A 26,728-nucleotide genomic window follows, 5' to 3' on the forward strand; every position below is an offset into this window, starting at 1 on the left:
ATATAAAGTTTAAGAAACTCTGTCAAAGTGGAGATAAATCAATAACAGAATGGTGGTTTTCTGCTTCACATATGTTTAATAGATATAAAACTAAAGAGTCCTAAGTGACAAAACAGTCCTCAAACAGGAAACTATTTTATGATTGGTTTTAGTCCATTACTTATTTTTGTTTCATGTAGGTGTAGATACAAAGATTTATTTAACAAGTCAACATGTATATGAATAGATATATATGAATATATAACTTTGACTAGATTATGTTTTTGTAAACCTACTTCAAACCCCAAATTTAACGCATTATTCTGTCACAAGTGTTCTTCTTTGGTATATAAACTTTGGAAGGAGGTGAAAAGGCTGTGAAAACAGACTTAAAAATTAATATTGGCTGTAAATTTATAATTTTAGGTAGGTTCTAAACATTAGTAAAGATTGATATGGTTTTCTTTTCTAGTCTGTCTGTATGTTGCTTGATTTTCTCTATTTTTTTCTGAATATATGAAATTTTCACTTTCTAGAACAAAGGCTGCTTTAAGTGATTTTAGTTAGTTTTTTTTCTTGATTTTTGAGTCACACACTGCAATAGTTAATTACCTCAGCACTCAAGCTAGCTCTTTAAAGCTTCTTTGTGGAACTTTCCCTGTCAGCATGCGGTGAAAGGGACTATCTCAGCACAGTGCTGGTTGCAAGTTCAGCTTGAAGCATGGCATTTCTATACAAAAGGACAAAACCTTTTCTCTAGGTCCAGTCTGTACTTCATGTATAATCCCAGCAAGCTAACTCTGCTGGAGAATGGTTTTAAATTAATTTCAGTTTCACAAATAATAACAACAGGGCCAGAGTCTGCAATCATTCCCTTCAGCCATGGTCTAATGATTATTGCACAAACAGCCATGTTGATTTACAATGTTTGTATTCTCTAGGGGGTGATTAGTATCTTCACAGTGCAGCCAGTGTAATGGATATTATTAATGTTCTTGATATGTTTTTCTGCAAAATCAGCCAACATAGATTAATCAACTTTCTACCTACTTTGTAGAGAGCTGGTGAGGAGTACTCAGGAGAAATATATGGTGACTGAGACAAGAGGTCATGGTTTCACCAGGTTTGGACAGAGTAAAAGAGGAAGGCAGCAACTCAGTACTGATCATCTTGTAATGACTATGTTTACTACCTCATGCCACTAAGAACTCCTTTAATTCCAGTGGAGCCATTTTCAGGGCACCTATACCCTAAGACTGAATTTATGAAGATGAGCAATGGTAGTAAATTATCGATGTGGAGCTCGGTTTCTACCAATTGTGGTCTCTTCCATTACTCCCCGTAGAATCCTGGAGGAAGAAAAGCAGCTGTTTCTCTGGTTTTACTTTCCTTCAGCAGAGGCAGGCAGGTAGAGAAAAATAGTAAGGAGCAACTGAAGCCTTGAGAGCTCCAATCTCTATCTACTTCACCAAGTGTGTTTTGAGGAGGGAAAAAAAGGAGTTGACTCATCTTTCTTTCCTAAAATCCTTCCCTAAATCCCAAAGACAAGAGGGGATTGAAACTGGGTTTTATATCTTGGAAGGAGCACATACTAAGTTCTCTGACCTATTTGGTGTAGCTATTGTTGCCTATTACCCAAGGGAAATGGAGAATTGCAGAGCACAATCCCAATTCAGGATGAAGAGCAAATGCTGAATATGGCCCATTGATTTTTAAGTTTGAGGAAATAATTAAAGCAAATTTGTTGTGGTTTTCACCCTGCTCTAATTACACAGAGCACTTCAAATGTAGTTGTTGCCAGATCCTTTTGCATATTCAGTGTAAGTTAAAATAATCATCTTGATTATCTGACAAGATCTATGTAAAGTGATCATAAAATAGATGGAATATGGTACTAATTTTCTTACTATAAAATGTTGCCTAAAACTGAAATGTTGTGGTCCCAGGAGTGATGTATGGATAAATACTCATCTATGAATTTGATATTACTTTTTCACATCACGCTTGTAAGTCACAGGAAAGTTCATTCTGTCTTTGTCAGTTTTGAGCAGAGAGGTTATGAATCTCTGACCTGTCATTATGATCACTAAGAGCTGAAAACTGAAATTAAGAAACTGTGTTTCCAAGGAAAGTAGTCCTAGCATACTGAGCTAACCCTGTAAGAGCTTTCTTTAAAGACAGCTGAGAATGTAAAATGAAAGACACATTGGTTACACATGCTTTTAAAACGATAAATAAGGGAATTACTCATTTTCCCTTCAAGTGTTTGGATGTATCATCACAGGGAAGAATCCGGCTGTAGAATGATAGAGCCATCTGAACTCTTCCTATTTAGATTCCACATGGTATTTAAAAATCTTGGCACTTTTTTTTGTTTGTTTTTGTAACTAGAAGACATGCTAAGCATTAAAATAGTATTTTTGAAAATTATTCTATTGGCCAAAACAAAGCTGGTTGTGTCATTCTCAGCTGACTAAAATGCTGTTTTAAAAGGAAAAATAATTATTTTACATAAGTCCTAAATTTAGACATTGTGATGCAGAAAATGTTTTTTTCCATTGCTTTTATTACCTCCCTTAACTCCTTCTCCATTTCATCCCAAACAGATTTTTTTTTCTGGAGAAGTGCACAATCTAAATTTGAGGCACAGATTCTTCTATACCTGTCCTAAAATTACTGGCTTAAAAAATGTGGGAATATGGACTGACATATCTATTATGCTGAATAGCAAACTGTCAGCAGTGATGTAGATGCAAAATATGAAGGAGGAACAATGGAAAAGTACATTAGGAATTACTGTCTTTTGGTAAATCTTTCATGTCAGTTTTAGTTTGGTGCAACTTAATTATTTTTCTGTGGAACTTGTTTATACAGTATTAGAACAAAATTTCAAATTCTCTGTGTGTACTAAGTAAAATGCTTAAATCTGCAAGCTGACATGTAAGATATTCATGCAAACAAGATTTCATGTCTCTAAGTAAACATCTCTACACAGATTCTTAGGTTTGCAGCATATGCAGCTATGATTACAAGCATAATGAGTGCAAGTACTAGACAAAGCACAGTTCCATTGAAGAAAATGGGAACTCTGTCTGCTGTTACCAGCAGGATTTAGCCTATTCAGATTTCATTTAATTCCTTGTTGGCAGTGGTATCAGTCTCTGCTTCTCTTCAAACATTAGACTGTGTGCTCCTGGCATAAGTAGAGGAAATGAGCAGCAACTCAAATGGTCTTGCACTTGCTGGCAAGGAGAGGAAAGAGCTACCAGAAATTGCCTTGGTAAAAGACAGAGCAGAACAGCACCATGAGGTGCCTAAAGTAATACCAGTGTGGTGCCTTGAGGTTTTAAGATTAGGGCACTGGATTCAAAGTCTGCTTAAGGTCTCATTTTGCGGTTTTTAAAAACTACAAGGTTTATATTTTAGCTGAAATTAAGGAATTTTTAATAGATATCTGAATTGTGTATAAAGGATTTTGGTAGATTTTATTTAGCAGAAATTTCTAAGCTCACACATTTGTCATCTTCTTAAAGCATTTAAGATTTTAAAAAGGAAGATATATATAAATCTGTAAACCTCATCCTTCAACAAACAACATCATCAGCCAATTCTTGTAGAGCTGCTTCTGTGAGACACAAATATATTACTTAGGCAGTTTGATATAAAAAAGATGATGTGTTGGTGCAAGGAACACTGAACAGACATATTTGAGTTACTGCATCTTCTCCAACCATGCTATTAGAAACAGGTGGAGAGAAAGGAAAGAGAAAGAAAAGAAGTAAAACTGATTAATATTTCTTCTTAGGAAATACTGAACCCCAGGGATAGTATTTCCTAACAGATGAGATAATGAGAGACTGAGCCAAACACTATTTTTGATGAAACTTGCATCATCGTGTCACATAATATGTATTTGTGATGATGTCTGTCACTGGGAGATCTTGTGTTCTAAAAAGAGCAACAGGGGAGGCTGAGCTGGGTTTTGTTTATAAAGGTCCTTTCAGAAGCTCTGTAGACTCAAGCATCACCTTTTCAGTTCTGCAAGCATTCATAATCACTCCATTACAGCTCTCATGCTAGGCCTTTTTTGCCTTTTTTTTTTTTTGGCATTTACTAGTTAATTTAATATAATAAAATGCTATACAAACAAAAGACAAAACAATTAAGACAAAACATAGAGCCTTAACTTTTACAAAGAATGGTCTTGCAGAAGTAAGTTTTGCTACCAGTCTTTAAAAGGTGTATTTGTGAGATATTATCCTTACTGTTCCCTCTTCATATATCCGTTTTAAAAATACCTTTGGAACATAGTGAACCTTTTGAGAAATCCATAATTATCACCTTTCTTATTAACTATTCTCTTGAAAGATTTAGTGTCTTGAAAAGGAGGAAAACTCCCTTCAAATATTTTCACATTATATAAAAATGTCCTGGGTTTGACTTTGAGAGTACCTTTTTCTTTGAAAAAAATCATGAGTGACTTTGACAGATTCCATCATACATAACAAATAAAATATTACATGGATCACAGATGATGGAAGATTTGTCTCATTGTAAAGAGGAGAAAAGTTTATAAAACAACAATATCTGGATCTTAACTACATGTAATTTAATGGCACATTCAGTGAAGTACTCTCCAATGAAATATTTAGAAGTTGGGGCTTTGGTCCAATGGTCCAATGACATATATTAAGAAAGTTTAAGTGTTGACAGCCTGCACAATTTTAGCTGTTGATCAGGAAAATATGCATTTAACATAAAGGTATGAAAATTCTGAACTGCTATAGATAACTGTAATTAAATGAATACAAATGTTCTTGGAGAGGTTGAAGCAGGAAGACACAAGGCCCTACTGTAATAGATCTAGATCAAATTTTAAGTGTCAAACCTTTTCTAATGTCTTTATGTTAGGACCTTTTTGGAAAGAGGTTCTGGCTTTCTAAAGGAAAAGGGAATAACTTGATTGTCTAAGACTACACCACTTCTGAAACCTCTGGTGACTGGTGATTCAGCCTGCAGTAAATATCACTTCGTCACAGCCAGGATTAGGTTGTGAACCAAGGGCAATACTCTGCTGGCCCAGCTGATTGAATATGCAGCTTATTGCAAACATTTTGTGTTTATTCCTCCATGTATTTGAGGAAATATATATGGGAGGTGAGTGTGTGAGCACAATCCTGATGTATGTTTTTAGTAAACGTGGAGAACAGGATTGGATCATGTTAACTGAATGTTCCAGTCCTGTTCCAGTCAGAAAAACATCCCAACTCATGAGGGAAGAAATCTGCAGGAAATTGCTACATAATTAGATCTTTCATTAACTTGTTCATTCCAGGCAAGCCCTTTGCTGTGCTTCACTTATTAGTAATGTATTTCTCCTCCATATGCAATAGACTTTAGTCTGGGTTTAGGCAAAAGATTTGCAACAGAAATCTCAAGTCATGTGTTTGAGGTTCTTTCCTCGAAAGTATAAAATGAGATTCTTTTCTGAATCCATGTCTCTCTCATAAACAAAAATTCACTAAGGTAAACATTCAGTTTAATCTACTGGTGTCTATCAAACTCTCACATTTCTTCCTCTGTTACTAGCAGCTTCTTTCTAGAAGTGTGCAAGATTAAATAGATGAAGTTTAAGGCATCTTTTGTAACTGTTTTAAGTCAAGTAACTTACAAATGAAATAAACAGACTAACGAACTTCTCAGCTAAAGGACTTTTTTTTTCTTCTTTCCACTTTGTCTTTTGATGATAATGATCATGTAACAAAATGAAAGGTAAGTGACTGTGGTGTAACTGCTGAGTATTTACTTGTGACAGTACATGTACGTGAGAAGATGACCTTCTGTGTTATGTTGAATAATACCAATTTAGGAGTCAAAGGGACAGAGGGAATCACTCCATCTTGTAAGGTAGAGGAATAAGGAGGTTTATTCAAGTCCAGCATGGGAAGGGGTCTGTCCTTTTGTCAAGAGAGTGAAAATGAAAACATAAGCATGAAAGTCAATGTCAGATTTAAAGACTACAAATATTAGAAGCACAATTTTTTGTTTAAAGATGATGAGATCACTTCTGTCTATGCATATACTGTATGAATGTGTCTTACCATGAGCTGAAGAGTTTTGAAAAAGTATTGAATTGGAATCACTATTACAATACTAAATATGACCCTTGGTATAAACTGTGATTTACACATTTGCTAAATTACTTTCTGACCATTTCTAATGTCTAATTCTTGAAAAAATAATTATTTCATTCAGACAATTTGAAATAGAGTTTGGAATTTTCATCTTTCATCCCTAAATCAATCTCCTCCTCAAACAGTTTAATTTTTCTAAGTATCATAAATACAATGAATTTTCATGCTTGTGTATCCTTAGTAGCAAAAAAGGATTTGTCATAGGTGAAGAACGTTACATGGAATTGAGATATTTTAATATAAGTGGCAGCCATGCAGGCAAGTCAATACATAAATATGAAATTACATTACATTTCAATGAAGTATTTATTTTATGTTCTTGTAAGTAACTATGCTTACTAGGAGATAATTTGTGACTAGAGAGGCATTTCCAAAAGCATAATTATTGATAGAGTTTTTCTCAACTCTCAAGAGAAATAAAATTACATTGGTATTATGAAATATGAGACTCAGGAAGCTATGACACAGCTATATTTTCAAATGAGTTTCCAGGACAAAAATACCAGCCATATATTTGAGTAGTGCTGCACAATAAAATGGGAAAGACCTGTTGTGGTAAACACAATCCAAGCATATCTTGAAGGGACTGGCATGACCCTGTGAAACTTGAAGTTTAAGCAATTGGAAGGAAAAAGAAACAATATTAGAGAAAGATTAATTCACTTACATTTGTCATCACAAAAAATATTTTGTCATAATTATCAGAATGGAGCAGTGGATGCTTTTCTTGTCTTGCTTTGCCAGTTTGGCTGCATTCATCAAAAATGTCTCTAAAAAAAATTCAGGAAGATTATAAACAACCTTTAAAAAATAGATAGAAAATTGCAATGTTATTATGTATTCAGTATTTCAAGTTAGTGTTATAACATTTGCTGTCAAGACTTCTGCATTTTATTTATATGAAATAAGTGCCACCACTATCCCCTCTTCGTACCTCATTTGCCATAGAATGGAAAATTCTGCAGGATACTTGTGAGTTGTCAACACCCAACAAGTTTCATGTTCAGTTTTCGGCATAAGATTTTAATGTTGTTGCTCTTGTTTCCAGACCACTTTCTGCTAAGGGAATGGGATGCAAGCCTGTAGGTGCTTGCTTACAGAATCTTATGTACATCTGCTTTTATAGGAATAATATCATGATGCTACTGAATTGAAGGAAATAGGATTATTTTATGCTTGGTTTGTCCCTTTATGTGCACTTACTGTTTTCCTGATAATCATGTAGTGTCTTGCAGAAAAATAAAATGTTGAATAAGATCTTTCACTCATTTAAATTTGAATCTTGAAACCAAAAGATAAGAAGTAAAATGTGTGAGCCCAACCATTTGAATGCATTAGTGATTTTTCTAAGTTGCTCTTTCATTATACATTTTTGACATTTTTCTTTTCAAGATCAAGTCTCCATGCCTTTAGGGGTTGCTCTGTCGTGCCATGTAGGTGCCACTACTTTTCGGAACTTTCTTTAGGTCTTGTGGCTACCATCTGAGTTCATGACCAAGGAAACTGTTTAAGGAAAGCTACATGGAGATTTCTCTCATAATCACCTTGCTGTAAATGTCTTAATTTAAAAGGATAGCATATAATATTATCCCATTGAAGCCTATGGCCCAATTCACAGCAGACACATTTAATATAGCATCATGTCAAATACACTTTGAGTTTACTCACCAGGAAAAGAACTGAAAAAAAACCCCAACTGTTATTAAAAACATTCACCTTAAACTTTCTTGTATTTTGCTGGTATTGTTTAATTTTTATTGAAAAGCATATTCTCCATATGCATATCACAATTACCATAGACTTGAAAATTTTACAGGATGCTTCTGGCTTTCCAAGAAAACTTACATTTTTACAATTAATTTTCAGTATGTTATTTATAGTGGGTTTTCTTTATTTTGAAACAATATGTCCCGAGAAAATTATGTCAGTCTGTGTATGGAGATCTATCACAGAACTGTCAGAGGAAAACAGCACCAAGCAGTCGTTCCATTACATCCAGAGAGAGGGCAGGAGCTCAAGGTAGGTGTGACCCACTAATGGGTCAGAATGCTAGATCAGGATGCAGATGTACCTGCTCTCTCTTCCTCTGGTCCGTTGTGGTCCACTTTAATTTCTGTTGAATTACTCTTAATCGAGTTCATCAGGGGCGGGTTAGACCCTATAGATTCTTGGATTGGGTCTTTTTCTGGTTGTAGAAGGTAGAATCCAATTTACTGAACACCTCAGACTATTTCCTAAAATGTGTCTGTTTTTGATGTACTTGTGGGGAAAAGGAGATAGCAATGAGCTGTACAGATCTGCCTCTTTTCTAAAAGTAATGCACTGGCCTTTCATGTCAGCAGAAATCATATGAAATTACTACAATGATGTAAGAACATATTCAAAGTAAACATAAACCAGAAACACAGCTGAAGATATCAGACATATTCAGTTACAAAACCTTTTGCAGGGAATTAAGGAAGATAAATGATGCACTTTTGTCTGTTTTGTAGGCAGTCATTTAATTCAGAAGATGGAGTGATCACAATTTAAAAGCCATATGCAACCTTCTGATTTTGAAAGTGCTGTTGTTGTGGTCTTGATGTAAATTGAAGCAGTTCAGCGTTAATTGAAGCATGTTTATGTTAACTGTTCAACGTGTGCTGAAAATTAGCATGACATAGCTGCAATCTTCCACTTCTTGCTCCCTTCAAACACTTTTTCTGACTGGGCTTGAACACTGTAGCCTGTTGTTACTGACCCAGTTAATATTTGCTTGAGAATCAAGAGAGGAAAACTTGCCTGGCCAGCAGCAGCCAAAATCTGGCATCTTGTTGTAGACTGTATGTTAAGTAAACAGGAAGATAATCTCATTCAAACACAAGCAGGTGATGACCTTCCATAAATTTTCTAGTTGAGAAATTAATTTTTGAAAGCTGTTTGCATTATTTTTCAATCATAAACCAGAAAATGCCTTCTCAGGGACTTTCTTTTAGTGCTGAAGTCTTTCTCTTCCAATTGATCTAACAAATGACGTTATGAAACAACACAGGCTATAACAAATGTATTAAAGGGTCTAGCTTCCAGTCAGAGGGCTGAGGTAAAAAGTTTCTGTTCAGTTTTTGTGTGTGTGTTCCTTAGGTTGACAATAAATCTATGATTTGTGATATATAACCAGAAAAATAAGAATGGAACACATACACAGATATGCCTGTAAATCCTAGTAATAGGCTTTTCATGGATTTTATTTGCTTTAATTTCCTTTTCATTTTTGAACATTAATATACTTTACACTGGCATTTCATTTCAGTTTAGTGTATTCTTTATAGTCTTTCACTGAAATCATTACTGCTATTGTACTCTTACATTGAAAACAGAATTGTCATCAAGTGTGGAATTAATTTCCTCCCAATAAATCTAGACTCATGATGACATTAAAACAAGAGTAACTTATAAGTAAGGTTTGAGGTTAGTTTTTTTTTCTTTCATTGCAATCTTGGACTATAATATCATAAGCTACTGGAACAGCATTGAAATTTTCAAATATTAATTTCATGGATGTGAAGTATTATCTCTAAGAAAATGTGTATTAATCGTTAATTCATTGCTTTTTCATTCTCAGTGTATTTTAGTTATTTTGTTCTAGATTCAAAAAAGTCCAAAAAAACCAAATCCAGAAAAAATAAACAAAAAACACCAAAACCAAGACCTGTCTATATTTTAGTCAGACTGCAAGTTTTATTGTTCATAAGGATTTTAAGTTATAATTGATTTCACCAAAATACCTGAAAGGTATAAATCTCAGTCCTTGGTGAAAAGTGAGAGGTTTCAGAGGATGATACATAATGTCCTGAGCTAGCTGTTTGCAGAGTATGATTCATCTAAGCTCCACGCTCTCCCTCCTCTTTGGCTTGTAGGTGTAGACAGTTTGTGCTAGAGAAGATAGGCTCAATTCAGGATGCTGGTGCATCTCACAAATAGTCTTGTATGTTAAAAGTATTTGAGGACAGAGAAGGAGATGTGTTGCCAGTGTGTTCCCCATAGCCAATGTACTCTCTAGACTGTTGGGAAAGTCAAGTCAAGGTATGCTCAGCGAGCACAACCTGAAGTTTACTGCATGCTGTAGGTGACAATGGCAAGCCAAGGCACAAACCTGATCTTGTGTTAATGGTGGAACATGTGATGTTAAACATATTTAAGGCATATTTTCTTTTTTCTCCTGTCTTCTTTTTGCCATATCGAGCTTGTCTATCCATCAAAGTTCTTGTGCTCATCCCTCTTATGTGTATGTTGTTTTTTGCATGCAGAAAAAGTCCCTTTATTTATATACCAAAGCCCTAGGTTCATTAAAGTCAATCTTTTAAATTAACTTCTTTTCAGAGAACTCAGTCAAGATAAATCACAGTAAATAGCAAACGAGACCATGTATAGCTAAAATTGAGTCCATAACCTTGTCAGGTCTTATATTGTCTGTAAGAAAACACTTTATTTAGGACCTGTTCTGCAAACAGTTTTACACAAGGGCACATTCAGAATTTCTACCCCTATTTATAAACAACATGAATCATACAAGATGACTCATGAGAATAACTGCATGTGGAAGTGTGGGACTGTACTGGGTATGGTTAGGCTGCTGGTTCTTGCTCAAGAAAAAACCCTGATTTGTAGATTATTTGGGTGCTTCCTTGGCAATGTGAAGCTGTGTGCTTCACAGTGTGGAGTCTCCTCGATGAGAGGAACCAGGTATCTAGGGCAGACAGGCATTTTCCTTCCCAGCCATATCAGGCAAGTACTATGAACCAGCAAACTTGACAATATATATTAGCTGATGCTTTTCTACAGACTGCATTGAAGACATGTTCCAGGACTAAGTCACACGTGTTTGAAGCACCTTTTGCATTTATAGTGGAGTAGAGGAATCCTGAAATGTTTGCGCAGGTGTCTTCTGTAAATAAAAGCAGGCACAAAATGGAGCTTAACCTTTCAAAGCGTTGAATTTTAATTGGTTTTGAGTGACAACAAGTTTTAAAACATTTCTTCCTTTTTTGACTTAACCAGATTTTCATAGACCATGGTTTGCCTTCTAAAAGAGTAGTAGAGAGGAATAATAAATGGCAGCTGAACTCTGCTTTTCCACGGCTTTTTGGACTATATTAAATATGGCTGCTTCTCTAATCTAAAATATCCACCTTAAGTCAATGCCATCTTCTCTCTTTATATCTTGTGGATAGAAATAGACAACTTCAGGGCATGATTAATTTGATCTGTCTGTGACATCTATGTCAAAACAGCTGAATGGTGACCAGGAAATTCCAATTGTCCTTCCATCTACAAAGGGAGACCAGATGTCTAGTTCAGATATGAAGTATATTTAACCAATTGAGACTTCATCAAGGTTGAAGAAATGGACATTTTTAAAAGTACAGTGAATATATATAGTCTACCTTTTCTTTCAAGTATGTGACTTTGTATCTGTTGTCTAGACATCTTTGGGGAAAAAATAGCTTAAAAGATCTTGCTACACAAATATGTCAGAACATACTGTAATGTGGGTGGCAAGGGCGTGGAATCCTGAAGTCTCTGTTTATAATACTTATTCCAAAATACAAGAATTTCAAACAATTCATATAAAAACTAAGAAAATTTTAAATATTTGCTGTTTCTCAGATATTCCAACAGATTTCATGGTGCTTCCACTCTTAAGTTTAGGTATTACATTTGTGAAGGAGAAATAGGAGTCTACAGTGGCAGCCATGCCACAGAGGGACATAATTTAAAATTTTCCTTGGTTCCAATTAATAGTACATTTGAAACTATGGTGGTGTCCATCATTAAAAATAATATTATATTCACAAGGCAGCTTTTTCTCAGGTAGTCTTTAAAAAATTTAGTCAGTCTATTAGTATCTAGACAAAATTTGTGGAGAAAGAAGAGTTAGGTGACTCAAACCCAAACTGCGTAATATCCTGGGATAATGATGACTGTGATTGGCTCAGTCACTCCTCGACTCAGTGAATGTTATCTGTTGTGTAGAATAGAAAAGACTGAGAGACAGAAATTGAATACATACATTGATAATCCAGGTATTTACAGATTCAACCAATGCGGGAACAATTCCTGCATGCTGGATAAATGTCCAGTCTTCTTAATTTCTGATTATTGGGAAAAAAGAAGGAAGGCAGCAAGGAAAAGATGCATGCAAATCTCCTGTACTAGGACGGGGAGGCACCTCTTGTTGAACAAAACCTGTATTTCCAGAGTCCAGCCTTTCTTATGAAATTGGCTCTTTGTTGTCAGGGTATTCAGTTCCAGGGGGCTGCAGGATCTGTGAATTTGAAGCCTAAATCTTGTTGCAAACTTTCTGAAGTTATAATTGACAAGCACTGCTGTGACTCTTTTACATATGCCTCAAGTTGCCACTCAAGTTTATGCTCCTATCGTGTAATAAACTTGAATCACTGCATCTAGAGACCACTTTCAAAGCACACTTTATAAATGCAGTCCTTCCATAAACACTGCTTTTAAATTGGAACTGGCAAGGTAGAATATGTAATAAATGCTTGCTTAGTTGATGGAAAAACTCTAATTTCATTCACTCATAGAAAGAAATCCAGAACAAATAAATGTCAGTTTTCTAGCAGGGAAGCCCTGTCTGTCTGCTACAGCTCTTTGTACATAATGGGAAGCCTGTTCATTTAGAAATATGCTGCCATGTCAGACTTAGCCGGCTTATTGATATTTCTGCTTATATCACTCATTTTAATTAAGAGTATTGTTGCATTCCTACATATATTTCTAGAGTGTGTCCAAAGAAGGCCAACAAAACTAGTGAAGGGTCAGGAGTGAGAGAGCTGGAGTTGTTTAGCCTGGAGAAAAGGAGCCTGATGGGGAACCTTATCACTCTCTACCTGAAAGGAGACTGTAGCCACGTGGGGGTTATACTCTTCTCCCAGGTGACAAGTGACAGAACAACTGGAAAAGGATTCAACTTGCAACAAAGGAGGTTTAAATTGGATATCAGGAAAAACACCTTCACCAAAAGGATTGATAAGTGTGTGAAAGGGCTGCCCAAAGAAGTGGTGGAGTTACTCTCCCTGGAGTATTTTAAAGATGTGTAAATGTGGCACTCAGGGTCATGGTTTTGTGGTGGACCAGTGATGGGTTAATGTTTGAACTCGATTTTGGAGGTCTTTTCCAACCTAAAAAATTCTGTGATTCTAAGTTTTTATTAGCTGACTTGGAAAATATTGTTAATTGGTAAGTAGTTGTCGCAAGTGACATAATGACTACTTAATTAATACCTTTTTCTGTCTCTGTGCTTGAAGAAATAGAAGTACACATTTTCAGTTTAAGCTGACTTCATTTATTCTACAAATTGTTTTTAATCTTGAGGTTGAGCACAGTGTCTCAGGTTAAATCAAGTTATTACGTTCATTCTTCTTTTCCCAGTCTTGCTGAATCTCTTCAAGATGACAATCTTCTTGGGAGTCAGAGGAGTAGGTTTGTATTGGCAAGGAAATCTGCCTCATGTTCTGTGTCTATGTCACAGATCTGTTGAGATATATTAGTGGATTACACAGTTGACTGTCAGAAAGGTTATCTACATGTTGCTCTCTGAAAATGTTAAATTCCACATTATAACTGGCTGCATGAATAGCCACAAACAATTAACTTCCAAGCCCAAATCCAATCCACAAACACTAACTTCAGTCTTCATCTTCAATTTTTCATCTCAGCTGTGGGCAGCACTTTTGGATCTTTTCAATAATCTTCTGACAGGGAATGTGGGACTAGAAAATGGGCTTGACTTAACAATATTCAACTATAGAAATTAATAAGAAAAACATAAATGAGAAAAATTAGAAGTGAGGGAAAATGGGAGATACTAGAAATCAGATAAGTAAAATAAACATGAGAGGGAAAGAAAAAGTAACAGTCAGTAAATCCCACAGTTACCCCAAGCCCCAAAAACTCAGCATCCTTCTTCCCCACCCCCAATATAATAATTGAAACCAATCCACTGATTTCTTTGGGAAGATTGAAACCCACTTTTGTATAGTTCAGACTGGGCACTGATTCTTGAAGACAAATCTACTATAACTGTTTCTGTGTTTTGATTAGTTTTGAATTTCATGTTTACTTCAGTTTTGTTTTACTTCTGGTGAAAGATCAGACACTAAAATTGCAAACTAGTCTGTTATAATCAGACTTGTGGAATGAGTATTAAATAACAGTCTCTCCAGCAGGCCCTGCATGCTGGAGCACAGTCAACTCAGACAGCAGTTTCATGCAGAGGCAGGTCACATAACAAAATCCATCAAAAATCTTCTCTTCTTGTAAAAGTGGTAATGAAGGTAACGGCCTTGCTCTCTGAAGTCTCTTCATATTTCTGCTGTTAGTGATTTGCAGATAGACGCAATATAGTAGAGCTTTGACATGGATGGGTCTTGAATTAACTTCTGATCTGATGTCAGGGAAAACATTGATTTTGTTAAACTTCTTATAGAGTAAAAATGGGGATTTTTAAGAGATTGGACCAAGGGAGTAGTTAATCAGTATTCAATTGCAGGGGAGATCTCAAAAGACACAAACACTCCATTCTAAACTTTACATAATGCTCCATGTGTTAATGATTGGAAAAATCATAATAAAAATTAAATTGCAAAATTTACAGAAGACCTTTATCTCTTTGGAATGTCTTTTCTCTGAAAAATCATTTGAACAGTCTATTAATGCACTTTTAGAGAGATGCCATTGGTGTTGCTTTTCTCTTATAGTTTATGAATATTCTAAGTATTAATTTATCAAGCAATTAGTCCTTTTGATAACATTGTACTTTCTCCCTTAAATAGATAAAGATGAAAAACCTATCAACACATGTTTCAAGCTTGTCACATATTTCCAGATTGACAGCTGAATGCTGTTTGGCACCCTTGTTTTGCAGGGAGAAAGAATTTTAAAAATGAAACAACAAACTAAAAATAGCAGGAGAATAAATAATGTAACATCTGTTCTAAAGTGGAATAACAGTTTATAAAAGAGAGAATGTGGAAGTTTAGTAACAAATTCTGTTTATTGACACTAAAACAGCAACCTAAAATGATTATTGCCTTAGTTACTGTTTCACTGGTTCTCTTTGATAACAATATTGCAATTTAATAAAATTGGTTAATTGCTAGATTGTGATCCTAAAATCATTGTCTCTCCTTGAGCAAGCAGAGAAAATATTTTGTACAAAATGCAAATTAATATTATTGAAATCAGAATCTAATTTGCCAGCTGCCACGGTAAAAGTGCTTGATTAAATTGAAATATTTTTCAAAAGTACTAAAACTTAATCCAAGCTTCCAGATTTCCATCTCCTCTAGAATAAGATAAATTTATTACGGTTAAATGAGTTGCCCTGGAGATGAACCAGAGTAACTGAGAGCATGGAAAATGAGATTTTAAATATATATATCTAAAGATGAAGAAGATAAACCCATTTTTAAAAGTGGCAAAAGCATGTATTGATTAAAATGTCATTAATTCCTTCTCATTATGAACAGTTTCTTCAGGAAATCAAAGAGACAAAATGATGATGCATGTCAGAAAAAGGTTTTTGGTTTGGTTCTGCCCTCCCATAACATGCTTCTTGCTTTCATGTTAAGCTGTAAAGTACATTTGAGTAGTGCACAGAACCATAGAATCATAGGGTCATAGAATGGATTGGGTTGGATGGGACCTCGAAGTTCATCTAGTTTTAAACCTCTTGCCATGGTCAGGGTCACCTTTCACTACACCAGGTTCTCAGATCCAACCTGGTCTTGAAGCATATCCAGGGACAAGGCATCCACACCTTCTCTTGGCAACCTTTTCCAGTACCTCACCACCCCCACAGTAAATTTCTTTCTAATATCTAATATAAACCTACTATCAGTTACTACTAATATAAACCTAATATCTAATATAAACTTTCTATCAGTTTGGAGCCTGTCCCACTTGTCCTAGCACTACATGCCCTTGTAAAAGGTTTCTCTTCATCTTTCTTGTGAGCTCCCTACAGGTACTAGAAGGACACAATTAGGTCACCTTGGATCCTTCTCTTTTCCAGGTTGAACCATCCCAGTTCTTTCAGCCTTTGTTTATAGGAGAGACATGCTTCATCCCTCTAATTATCTTGGTGTCCTTCCTCAACAGGTTAATGTCCTTCCTGTGCTGGGGACCCCAGAGCTGGATGCAGTACTCCAGGTGGTGTCTCAGAGGGGAGCAGAGGGGCAAAATCCCTTCTCTTGTCCTGCTGGCCACAATGCTTTGGATGAAGCACAGTTTTTCTGGGCTGCAAATATACTTTGCTGGGTCATGTGTCCTCATCCAGAAGCAGCCCCAAGTTTTTCTGGGCAAGGCTGCTCTTGATCTGTTCATCCCCAGCTTGTGTTGATACCGAGCGTTGTCCCGATGCAAGTGCAATGCATTGTTCTTGGTCCTTTTAAACCTAGTGTGATTCCCAAGGGCTCACTTCTTGAGCCAGCCCAGGTCTCAGTGGATGGCATCCTATTCTTCAGGTGTGCCAACCACACAGCTTGGTGTCATCAACAAGTTTGCTTTGTTCTTTTTTTGATATCATGATTTTGTTGTGCACACTCATGACTCCAAAGTGACATAATGGAATCTTACAGAGGTTGCACTTAAAAAGATATTATCAGGATTTTCAAACAGACTCAGAATCTATTAAATGGAAAATAATTGTGGGAAGCAAAAGTATAGAGTTTAATCTTGAGTTGTTGATATAATATTTACAAGAATAACCTTTTTTAATATATATTGTGACAGAAAAAATACTATGATATATCTAGAGACAACTTTTGCATACATTTGAAATCAAAGTAAAGAAAAAGAAAAAAAATTGGGAGAAATAATAATAATAGGAAATAAAGGGGCACTTTAGTTCCAGTGCTCTCACAGCTCTTGCAGGAGTTTTATGAAGGATTGTAACTAAAATCTGCATCTGCAGTCAATAGCAAGCACTAGAGTTTCTATTCTAGCTATTACTTTTTAGTTATGGATGCGGTGTCTTTGAACCTTGAACAGTGGTATTTTGAGAAGGTTAACAACCCAAAGGAAGAATTAGGTTCAAAAACCAAACCAAAATAAGAAAAGAAAAATCACCCTGCAAATCCCAGTGACTGAAATAGTTTATATGTACAACTTGAATAAAAAGGTCTTCTTGTGAACAAATACTCTGAGGAGAGTCACATCTGATCTGGGCTCTTCTGATGAGTAAAATTCCATAAGTATATTTGCTGTACCCTTATATGGTGCAAAACACAGCACAATGGTGACCTAATACTAACACCTTTAGATGACCAAAACCAGTGTATTTTAACAATTCCAAACAAAAATACCATACTCTATATCAATGATTTTACTGAATCTGATCTAAATCTATATCGAGAAAACTATGTTGTTTAGAGATTTTCACTTTCATAATTTTTATTATTCAATACCATTGCATCATTTTAAAACTCTGAGTAAGAAAATTAATATAACAATACAAAAACAACTTTTTGTCCTGATTCCAAGAAGACGAGATGTGTGGTGTATTATTCTCTGTCAGTTATCTTTCCCCAGAAAATAAACTTGGCAACTTGCTGGATGAATTAAAAAATATTACGTTTGTGCAACTGGCCTGCAAAAGAAACAATCAGAAGTCCTATAATGTATTTTGAGCTATTTTTTTGGCTCTCACTACCTGAGCAGTCCAAGTTGGCATACCCACATCTCTTGGGTGGAAGGTGTCCAGCTCCTGTGCTTCCAGCAAACCAACCAGCATGCACACTTTGGCAGGCCAGGACAATGAGCTTTTCCTTTTTGTGTATGAACTGAGATAGGGACCTGGAGAAGAAAGGGAGGAACTGGGGGAATTGTGAAAAGTGAATGTAAGGAAAACTGCAATAGAGAAGGGAAAAGATTTATGTACCATGGCATAAGGAATTATGAAGATGCTTTTTTCATAGTGGACTGCAGTTAGGAAGTCAGTGGCTATGAGCTGCATATCCATATACCTGATTATCCTACAGTGTTTTCCAATATAAACAATTCAATGATTCTATTATTCTACATCTCATTAAAGGAAATTTTTGTTCTTTCACAGCTAGTAATTAAGGAACATCTATAGTAGACTTGCTGTAACTCCATCATGAAAGGCCTCCTTAGTATTGTTTTCCTTGCAAATATTCCTAAAATTGGAAATCAGCTACCGGAAACACAAGTCCAAAGCAGAGTTTTTGCATGCACCTCATTTTCCTTTCAAAACAAAGCCGGGCATTGTTTGGGGGAAAGCACCAGGTGGTGCATCACTAATGGTGTCAATCAGCCATCAGTAATTCTGCGCTCTGAGATGGGGTGCTGAACTCAGTGGAACATCAATGGGGCACATCTGTCTTACAGCTGAGAAACAGGCTGCTTGGGAATTATCATGTTCCTGAAAAGTTTTATAGATTGCATATTAATCTTGTTATGAATGTGTTCTCTGTTTGCTTGTCACTTTGCAGAGAAAAAATCCTTTAGGAAATGAAACACCTCAGTTGCAAATATAGGTTGTCATGATCAATACAAATCTTGCTTACATGTCCATGTAACAACATAAGTGTTTGGCTAGATATGGATTTTAATTTCTCACCGAGATTTCTTTTTGAAACAACTCATACTAGGTTTTGAAGCGAAATAGAATAAATGGGTCATTTGTCTCTTCCAGTTTGGTTTGAGTTACAGAAAGTGTAATAATTACTCATTAATTTCAACAGCTGAATAGGACTGCATCAATTAGCCTCAGCTCCCACTTCCTCAGCATAACTTAGAACAGTACCTGAAAATGTCTGGCATGTCAGTAAGAAATAATAATTATTATTTTTTTAGAGAAACTAATTATTAGAAGTTAAATATTCAAATATTTTATTAGAGAAACTAATAATTAGAAGTTAAATATTCAAATAATTGCATACAAATATATTGAAAAATGTGAATGTCTCTGGATTTTAGTTGAAAATGTGGTAATGTGGTACAGGAATGTACTTGTAAAGTGAAATTCTAAAAATTGCCTCTCTTTGCAAAGGTAGATATTAAATGTAAGTTGTATAGTTTCCTTCACTTCTTGTGGGAGCTGAAATTTGTACAAATGATTGTTAGGTTACTCACTTTTCTACTGTGGGCATAGAGATGACAGAATAATATTGTTTAGTTGTATCTCTTGAAGGCTGGGACAAGATCAAGGGACTCAAACTCTGAATAAGGCTATTCATTCTTCCCTAGGAAAGCCAAAATGGAAGAGAAAGCTGTTCAGGAATAACATTAGTTGTTAAATGCTGCAAAGGCAAAGGTCCATGTGACTAACCTTTCTATTATAACCTTTTAGTACTGTAGGCTGAAAATCAAGAACATGTCATTCTCAGATCCTTGCTTAATTCAAGTTTGAGGCAAAAGCTATTTCTGTTCCACTCTAGTTAGTTCCTATTTCCTGAATCCAGTCAGAGACAGATATAATACTCAACACAGAGCCCCTTTCCTAGAGATTCAGACCACCCAAGAAAATTGTGATAGTTCTGGGCACTGCAGTGACAGTCGAGACCAGAACAGATGGGTAAATAGATGAGAAATAAGTTTGTCAGTGGTTTAAAGCAGAGGACCTGAATGACCTCTACAACTGAAAGAATTGCTGAGACTGCCTCTGAAGAATGAGATTTAGTGTATATGGCATGGATTTTGGTCCTCTAAATGCCATTCATACATTACCAATTTACTCATTCATTAAAAGTGTGGGGATAAAAAAGCCAAACTGAAAATCCTTTACTGAAATATCACCAGTGTATTTACTTTCCAGCCATCCAAGCACATTTACTTTTCTTGCATTTTGCAAGAATGTCAGTTAATCCATTATTGAGACTATATCTTGAGAAGAACAAAAGCTTATGGAAATGGTTTTCTTTATTTCTTGATTTATTTTTTCCCTGAATGTTGTCTTGCATTTTCATTACTATGCTGTAAGAAATAGTAAAAAAGAAAAAAAGAACTTATTACATTTGTTTTCTTTTTTTTTCCATAAAGCCACAACAATACATTATGAAAATTCATTTATTTGAAACTTTGATTAAATTTTTATTTAATTTCAGTTTTAGTTTAAATTATTGCATTAAATGCATGTATTGTTACTTGAAGAATTTTTTGAAGTCATGCTCTCATAAAGCAGAGCTAATATGGACAAGATATTTTTAAAAGTAAATTTAAATGTTAATTAAAACCTAGTTAGTAGTACTTCCAGAGAAACACCTAATACATTTCCTGCTTCTGAAGAACCTTTTGAAATATAGATGATTTGTTGGTGGGCTAGAAATATGGGGAAACATTGCTCTGGGACAAACCCAAAACCTAATCCTAGGGCAGTATTGTAATTAATTTTTTAAGATTCTAATCAATCACACATTTTTATATCGTGAAAAAATAAACTTCAAAGTATTATTGTAAAAAAAATTACCTCCTATGATGGCATTGATAATAAAAATATCTTAATAATATCTAAAACTCACTGTTTATGCAATTTTCTCTTTGGAATAACTTTAATGAAGTGGACTGAGGGAGTGAAGCCAAGAGGTTAACAATCTGACCTGTGCAGACTGTATCCCACAGTGTCCTCTAGAAGTGGCAAGCCAATTATGTCAATAATAACTTTCCTGAATTCACCCCACTTTTTAATCCAAAATTTTAACCTATTTCTAATTTTTTCCTCTCTGCTCCTTGCTTTAGTGTCTCTTAATTTTAATTTTGGTTCATGATTAAAGCAGGTTAGAGGACGTTTTTAATTTCTGTGTGCATATGCTCATAAAGAACCCTAGAACATAAGTGTCTAACAAAGTGCAAGTAATTAGTGTCACTGACAAAAGGTAGAGAGTGCAACGGGAAAAGGAAAACTCTCCAGTAGGCACCTTGGAAAGCAGTGACAGGATTCATACAAGACCTCTGGGCAGTTCTCTAGTGCAGTGATTGGCAGTGAGGTAGATGATTTTTCACCTGGTTTTTCTCTATTGCTGTTCACTTTCATCAGAACCTCATCTAACCCTCCCTCTCCTCCCCACTGGTTGTTATCATTAAATGGTGGCATTAGTGCTGATTGATGAATTAGCTGGAAGTGATGTGCATTTATTACCTGTCAAGTTTGTGTATTCACTTTTTACAGGTTAAAGTTTACTGATACATAAATCAGTTTTAATTACTTGCCTCTGCAAAGTCTTTTGCTTCTGTCTAATAAACTGAAATTCTGTGAAGTGAAATAGAGACAATGGGAATGGAGGGGTCATTGTTAGAAAAATGTCCCATGCTTACTGTAAGCACCCATCACTATCCAGCCTTATAGGTGCAAAGCTGGGAGAAGTGTGGCATAAGAACATGGCTATGTGGAGAATAAAGGAAAAATAATACTATAGAGACTCTGAAAACACTGCCTCAGCAATGCAGGTAAAGGTTACAAAGCTCTAAATAGCAGTCCTATAGTGTTGCCAGGGCTACAACTACAGCACCTGAGGCACCACAAAACATTTGTTATTATTTCTGATGTAAATCCCTGGTATCATGTTTTCTCTGCTTGTGTGAAATGGGTTATTTAACTTAAAAGGTCATGCTTCACACTTTTAGTTTTTGTTATTATTGACCAAGAGTTGTAGATTTTTTTAAGTTTTGCCCAGAGTTTTCATTATTGCTATTAAAACTTGAGAAAGTTTATCTATGCTGTTTTGCACAATCTGTCTAATGACCCTATTTGCTCATATTTATACATATGAAGTGGTCTGAAATAGAATAATTTTCATACATCACAATATAATCCACAAGTTCAGACTCCTACTTCATGCACCTTATTCAATTAGCATAAAAAGAAAACCACCCAAACCAGCAACAAAAAAATATTATTTTTTTTCTCTTTTCTCAGAATCATTTCAAGTTGAGAAATTAGTTCTACAGTATGTCACTAACAGATGTTCTTCCACCTTTATTTGGAAGAAGGGAAGACACGAGCACTGCCAGGTCATTTACTCAATATTTAGAGCCTGGCTATGCAAATGTAGTATAGAAATGTTCTGAATTCTGTCCTGGCTTGATGTTGACGTGACCCACTGCCTGTGCATTAAGACAATGCTCAGTCTAGACTAGACATGAATGATTTTGGTCACCACACCCTCCACATATGATAAATATAGGTCCTTATTCCGAGTAACCCCTTGAAGAAGTCACTTCCCACCATTCCAGTGGAGTTGAAACTCCTGACTCCAGTACTGAGGTTTAGTATGTTAAAGGAAAGGTTTGCACTGCTTTGGTGGTTTGACCACCTGAATTGCAAAAGGCATTTCTGCTGGTGTACATGATGCTGCTGGTTAAATTCTCCAACTGATTTTTAGTCTCTGAATTACTTTTTTACTTTCAAAACAGTATCTAAAGTACCAATGAATTTCCAAATTTATAGCACTGGGTTGCATAGGAAATGTGACAGTATAATCATGTTGTAATTTATAACTTTCTTCTACTTTTGGTGTTTGCAGTAAGTGTAATTTATAGAACCTTATTCCTATATTTTTAGTATTTTTCTCTGTTTGCTCAGTGCCACTTCTATTTGATGAGATAAAGATATAAATATCTGGCTTTCTACAAGTTATTTCTAAACTCTCAGAATTAATAAGATGATTCTCTCTAGCGTGAAGAGTTTTCAACCAGATACAAGAACCTGCTGCCATTTGTCAAGATTTTCCATCACTTTCTTCAGATTGGCCCTGGAGAAACTGAGCACGACTTCAAACTACCTACCATAACAACACTGGAATTAGATTCCAACAATCCTATACCTTTTTCCTGTGGAAAAAAGGTAGTGTTGCTTTTATCTTGCAAGTATAGTGCCAACAACTGGGTTTTTTTGCTTTAAACTATTTTGGACCTGTTAGAAGAATTTAGTTAAAACCTCAAATGCAATTTGTATGTTTTGATTGATAAATTCTCAGAAAACTTACCTAGGTCCTTAATGGCACTGATTCACTGCAGTACAGTAAATAGTAACATTTTCCTGGGATTGTGGAGGTTTGGGACTAGCACTAATTATTGACTGCTGGCTTATTGCTCTGAGGTGAGTCTCTTTCTGAAGTAAGGTTTGGGGTTTTAATGTTTAGGTAGCACTTTGGGGGGAATGGGGGAGAAAGGGTATTGGTTTTGTTCCATGGCAGAGTAAAAATTTTTTCCTTGTAAATGGCAAAGTTAGTTCTGTGATACTTAGTTCTGTGATACTTAGATATTTCCTGTAAGAAAGAACTAGAAATAGAACAAAGCAGGCAGACACAAAGGGGTCTAGTTTTGGGTAACTATCTTCAGTCCTGTCATGATGTTGGTGTATTTCTTCTCTTATCTGCACTAAGTCCTTTGAGGTTCAGTTCAGCGATTTTTTTTCTTTTTTAAACAAACCCTTCCTGTGCCTGATCTCTTTCATTGAGATGATACTTAGTCCAAATTATTTTTTTCTCCTAAGATAATCAAAACCCTGGCATTTCACTGTGTATTTATACATGTACTACTTTACTGCAAACAAAGTTCCAGATACTTTGAGTCTTCCAGATCATATTCACTTCTTCAGCCAAAATCTGGATTTTTTTTTTGTCCAGAAGACCATCTTATGGCAGTGTTCACTTCAAGCCTTTCTGGTTCCCTGAGCAGCTTCTTCCTTAATTATTTGTATATCATGCATAAATCAGTAGTCTAAGCTCAGGTACTCCTGCTGTAAGCTATGCCAGTCATTCAAGAGGTCCAAAGCAGATTTTTTTATAAGAAATAATAGCCCATGTCTACTTCACACATCTGCTTTTCCATTAAGGTTTGTTCTACGACCAAACTGACCCTTCAACAGTTTTTTTACATTTTTCCCCTGGATTTTTCATGAGATCTTTCTCAGCTCAGAAATCTGCTACGAGATGGTCCGTTTTCCTTTATTATAACTTAATTACACTCTCACCTGTAACCTACCTCTCATCCTTTTCCACCCTCAAAATACTGGTTTTTTACAGATCTTATTCAAGACAATGTCAGTGAGCCTTATATTGAAATTCTTAGATTTTTTTTTTTTATTCAGAAGGGGAGAGTTTGGGCTGTACTGTGCCATTCTTTATTATGGCAAATGGTGCAGTATACAAGTCTTCCTTCTGGAAATTACATATCCTGGACACTGTTCATTATTTTATGAACCATTTTTAATATGATTCCTGTCAATTTTTCAGAAGAACATTCTTTGAACAGACTTTTTTTCCTTCTGCATTATTTCAGATTAGTGTTACTTCTCTGAGAAAACTGTGTGCAGAAATTCTTGCTGTTTACAGAGAACTCATTTCACTGGAATACTCACATGGGAGTCTGCTTTATCTCCCCATTAAAATTAACTCAAGATTATCCTTTAATTTCAGTGACTGAGATACTAGCATATAAACTACAAAAGCTAAAATGGTTACTCTTAATCATAAAGTTCTGACACCTTAATATTGAACTACAATCTTTATAGGGGAAAATCAATACAGTAAAACTCACCATAAGCTGTCATGAAATTGTCATGGGGATCATAGGGGATTGTAAAAGTGACAGTGAACAGCCCAGGAATTATGTATCTGATCTATCACACATGAAAATCAGCTTTGACCCTCTTTGAGTAATAACTTCAGAGTATTATAGCACTTACATAAAATGAAAAAAGTTTCTTATTCAGAGAATATAATAGAAACATGTGGTATCTGAACAGACGGTGGTTTTGATATCGTTGTTTGAGTCTCTCACCTGTGAAAATCATATGCAAAAGCTGAGGATGCTTCCTCACCCTCTGTGGAGTCAAAGTTCTGCATTAGGCAGATGGTGCTGAGGAAGGATGACTGCTGCCCCTTTTGCCTTCACTTTAAACCCAGATGTGGGTCTGGTTCTGAGCAGAGGATACATGATTTTGTTCAAGTGAGGAAGCTTGGCACGAAATGCACCACTGTCCCCTGAGGAGAATTAATTTGTTTGTGATTCATACCTCACCGGAGTCTCTCCACAGGGCATAGCTTTGTCTCTGTTTCTTCCATGGTCCCTTCCATGGCTGCAAGTGTAATTTCTCCTCCTTCATTCTTCTTGTGAACAGTGGCTGAAGGTTCCATTTGCTAGGCATGTGGACAGTCAACCTTCTGGCCTTGCATGGTAGAAGCAAGTGGAAGGATCACAAAGCTTTTCCACTCTCTTTGCACTAATATCACTTTATGTATTATTTATTTATATATTTATATATTTATTTATTTTTATATTATTTTACATAATATTTTCTTTATGTGAAAAATCTGCTTCTAAATTGCACTGACTAGCCAGGGTCCTCTCTCATATTCATCCACCACTACTGACTTGCTGCTAAAGGAAAACCTTGCGAATGTTGGATATTTTGTGACTAGGCCTCTTGTCCCATCTTAACAAAAGCACTTTTAAATCACTCTTTACACAACTCATGCAGGCTTGGATGTAGTATCAAATATTTTTATCCAAAGCTAATATAAAAATATCCAATTTTAAATTTTTTATTTATTTTCTTTTTTTACCGATACCATTCTTTTGTCTATAAAAATTGACAAATTTTTTAACATGGTAACTTTCAGAGAGGAAACAAATTTCTATGAAATCTACTCATTTCAAAACCCTGCCAATTTTGGTGTGTATTCATGTACGTGCTCTTTTATTGCAGAAAGTTCTAGATACTTTGAGTCTTCCAAACCATATACATTTCATTTCAAGTGATAAGATGAAATTTCTCAATAGTAGGTAAATAGTTCTTGAACTCCACATCATCATGCTATAAAGAAATTCAGTTTCTTTTTTCCAGTATAGATGGTATCGAGATATTTTCCAAGCCCCTGAGCTACTACTCCATAATTAACACAGTCTTGTAAGAAGAAAGGAGCATTAGATTTCAAAAAGCCAGGAACGTGATCTTTTAAAGGCATTTCATACTGGTTTCAAAACATCTATCTTCTGTTCTTCCCCTCAGTTGTGCAAGCGTAATGTCTGGTAAATCTTTTTCCTGCATTCTTCCACTAGCTCTGTAAGCAGAACCTGTAACATATGTCTGCTTATATATTGCAGTATCAGTAGCAGTGAGTACATTGAGAGCAAATATTCAAATTGTTATCCACTTCAACAGTATTATAAACAGGTTCATCAGGCATGTTAGGCACTAAAGGCAAGTGTAGGCTTCTAAACCCACAAAATATCATGTGATGGTGAAAATTTGTATGTCTGTAAACTGAGCACCAATTGTGAGTAGGTGACATAGTGCTTGATACAGCTGTAAACAAAACAGCTTTCAACTCCTTATTTCATTCCTATTTCAGACAAGCGATAAAGGGAAGTATGGACAGGATCATATTAATAAATATTCGTTGATGATGTGGCTCTTGTCTTTGAAAATATTCTATGCAAGAAGAGTGTTTTCTGCAAAGCAAGTCATGGTCCCAGGCTCTTAAATCATTGGGCTATATGATTTGAGCTTGTGAGAACCCTATGTGTTAGTT

General features: G+C 35.5%; 1 protein-coding gene and 1 long non-coding RNA gene across 2 annotated transcripts in view; one reads left to right on the forward strand and one right to left on the reverse strand.

The window, feature by feature from the left end:
- Window positions 1–26,728, forward strand: part of KCNH8 (potassium voltage-gated channel subfamily H member 8) — a 177,318-nt gene that overhangs the window by 22,990 nt on the left and 127,600 nt on the right. The window lies entirely within an intron of this gene.
- Window positions 19,164–25,425, reverse strand: LOC146441152 (uncharacterized). The gene is made up of 3 exons (XR_014850406.1): window positions 25,210–25,425; window positions 24,975–25,113; window positions 19,164–19,438 (listed from the first exon to the last, which is right to left on the reverse strand). It is a non-coding gene; the product is annotated as an uncharacterized LOC146441152 (long non-coding RNA).

The sequence above is a fragment of the Lichenostomus cassidix genome, chromosome 2 (genome assembly GCF_008360975.1).
Source record: "Lichenostomus cassidix isolate B80296 chromosome 2, HeHo_3.0, whole genome shotgun sequence".
Taxonomy (NCBI): Eukaryota; Metazoa; Chordata; class Aves; order Passeriformes; family Meliphagidae; genus Lichenostomus; species Lichenostomus cassidix.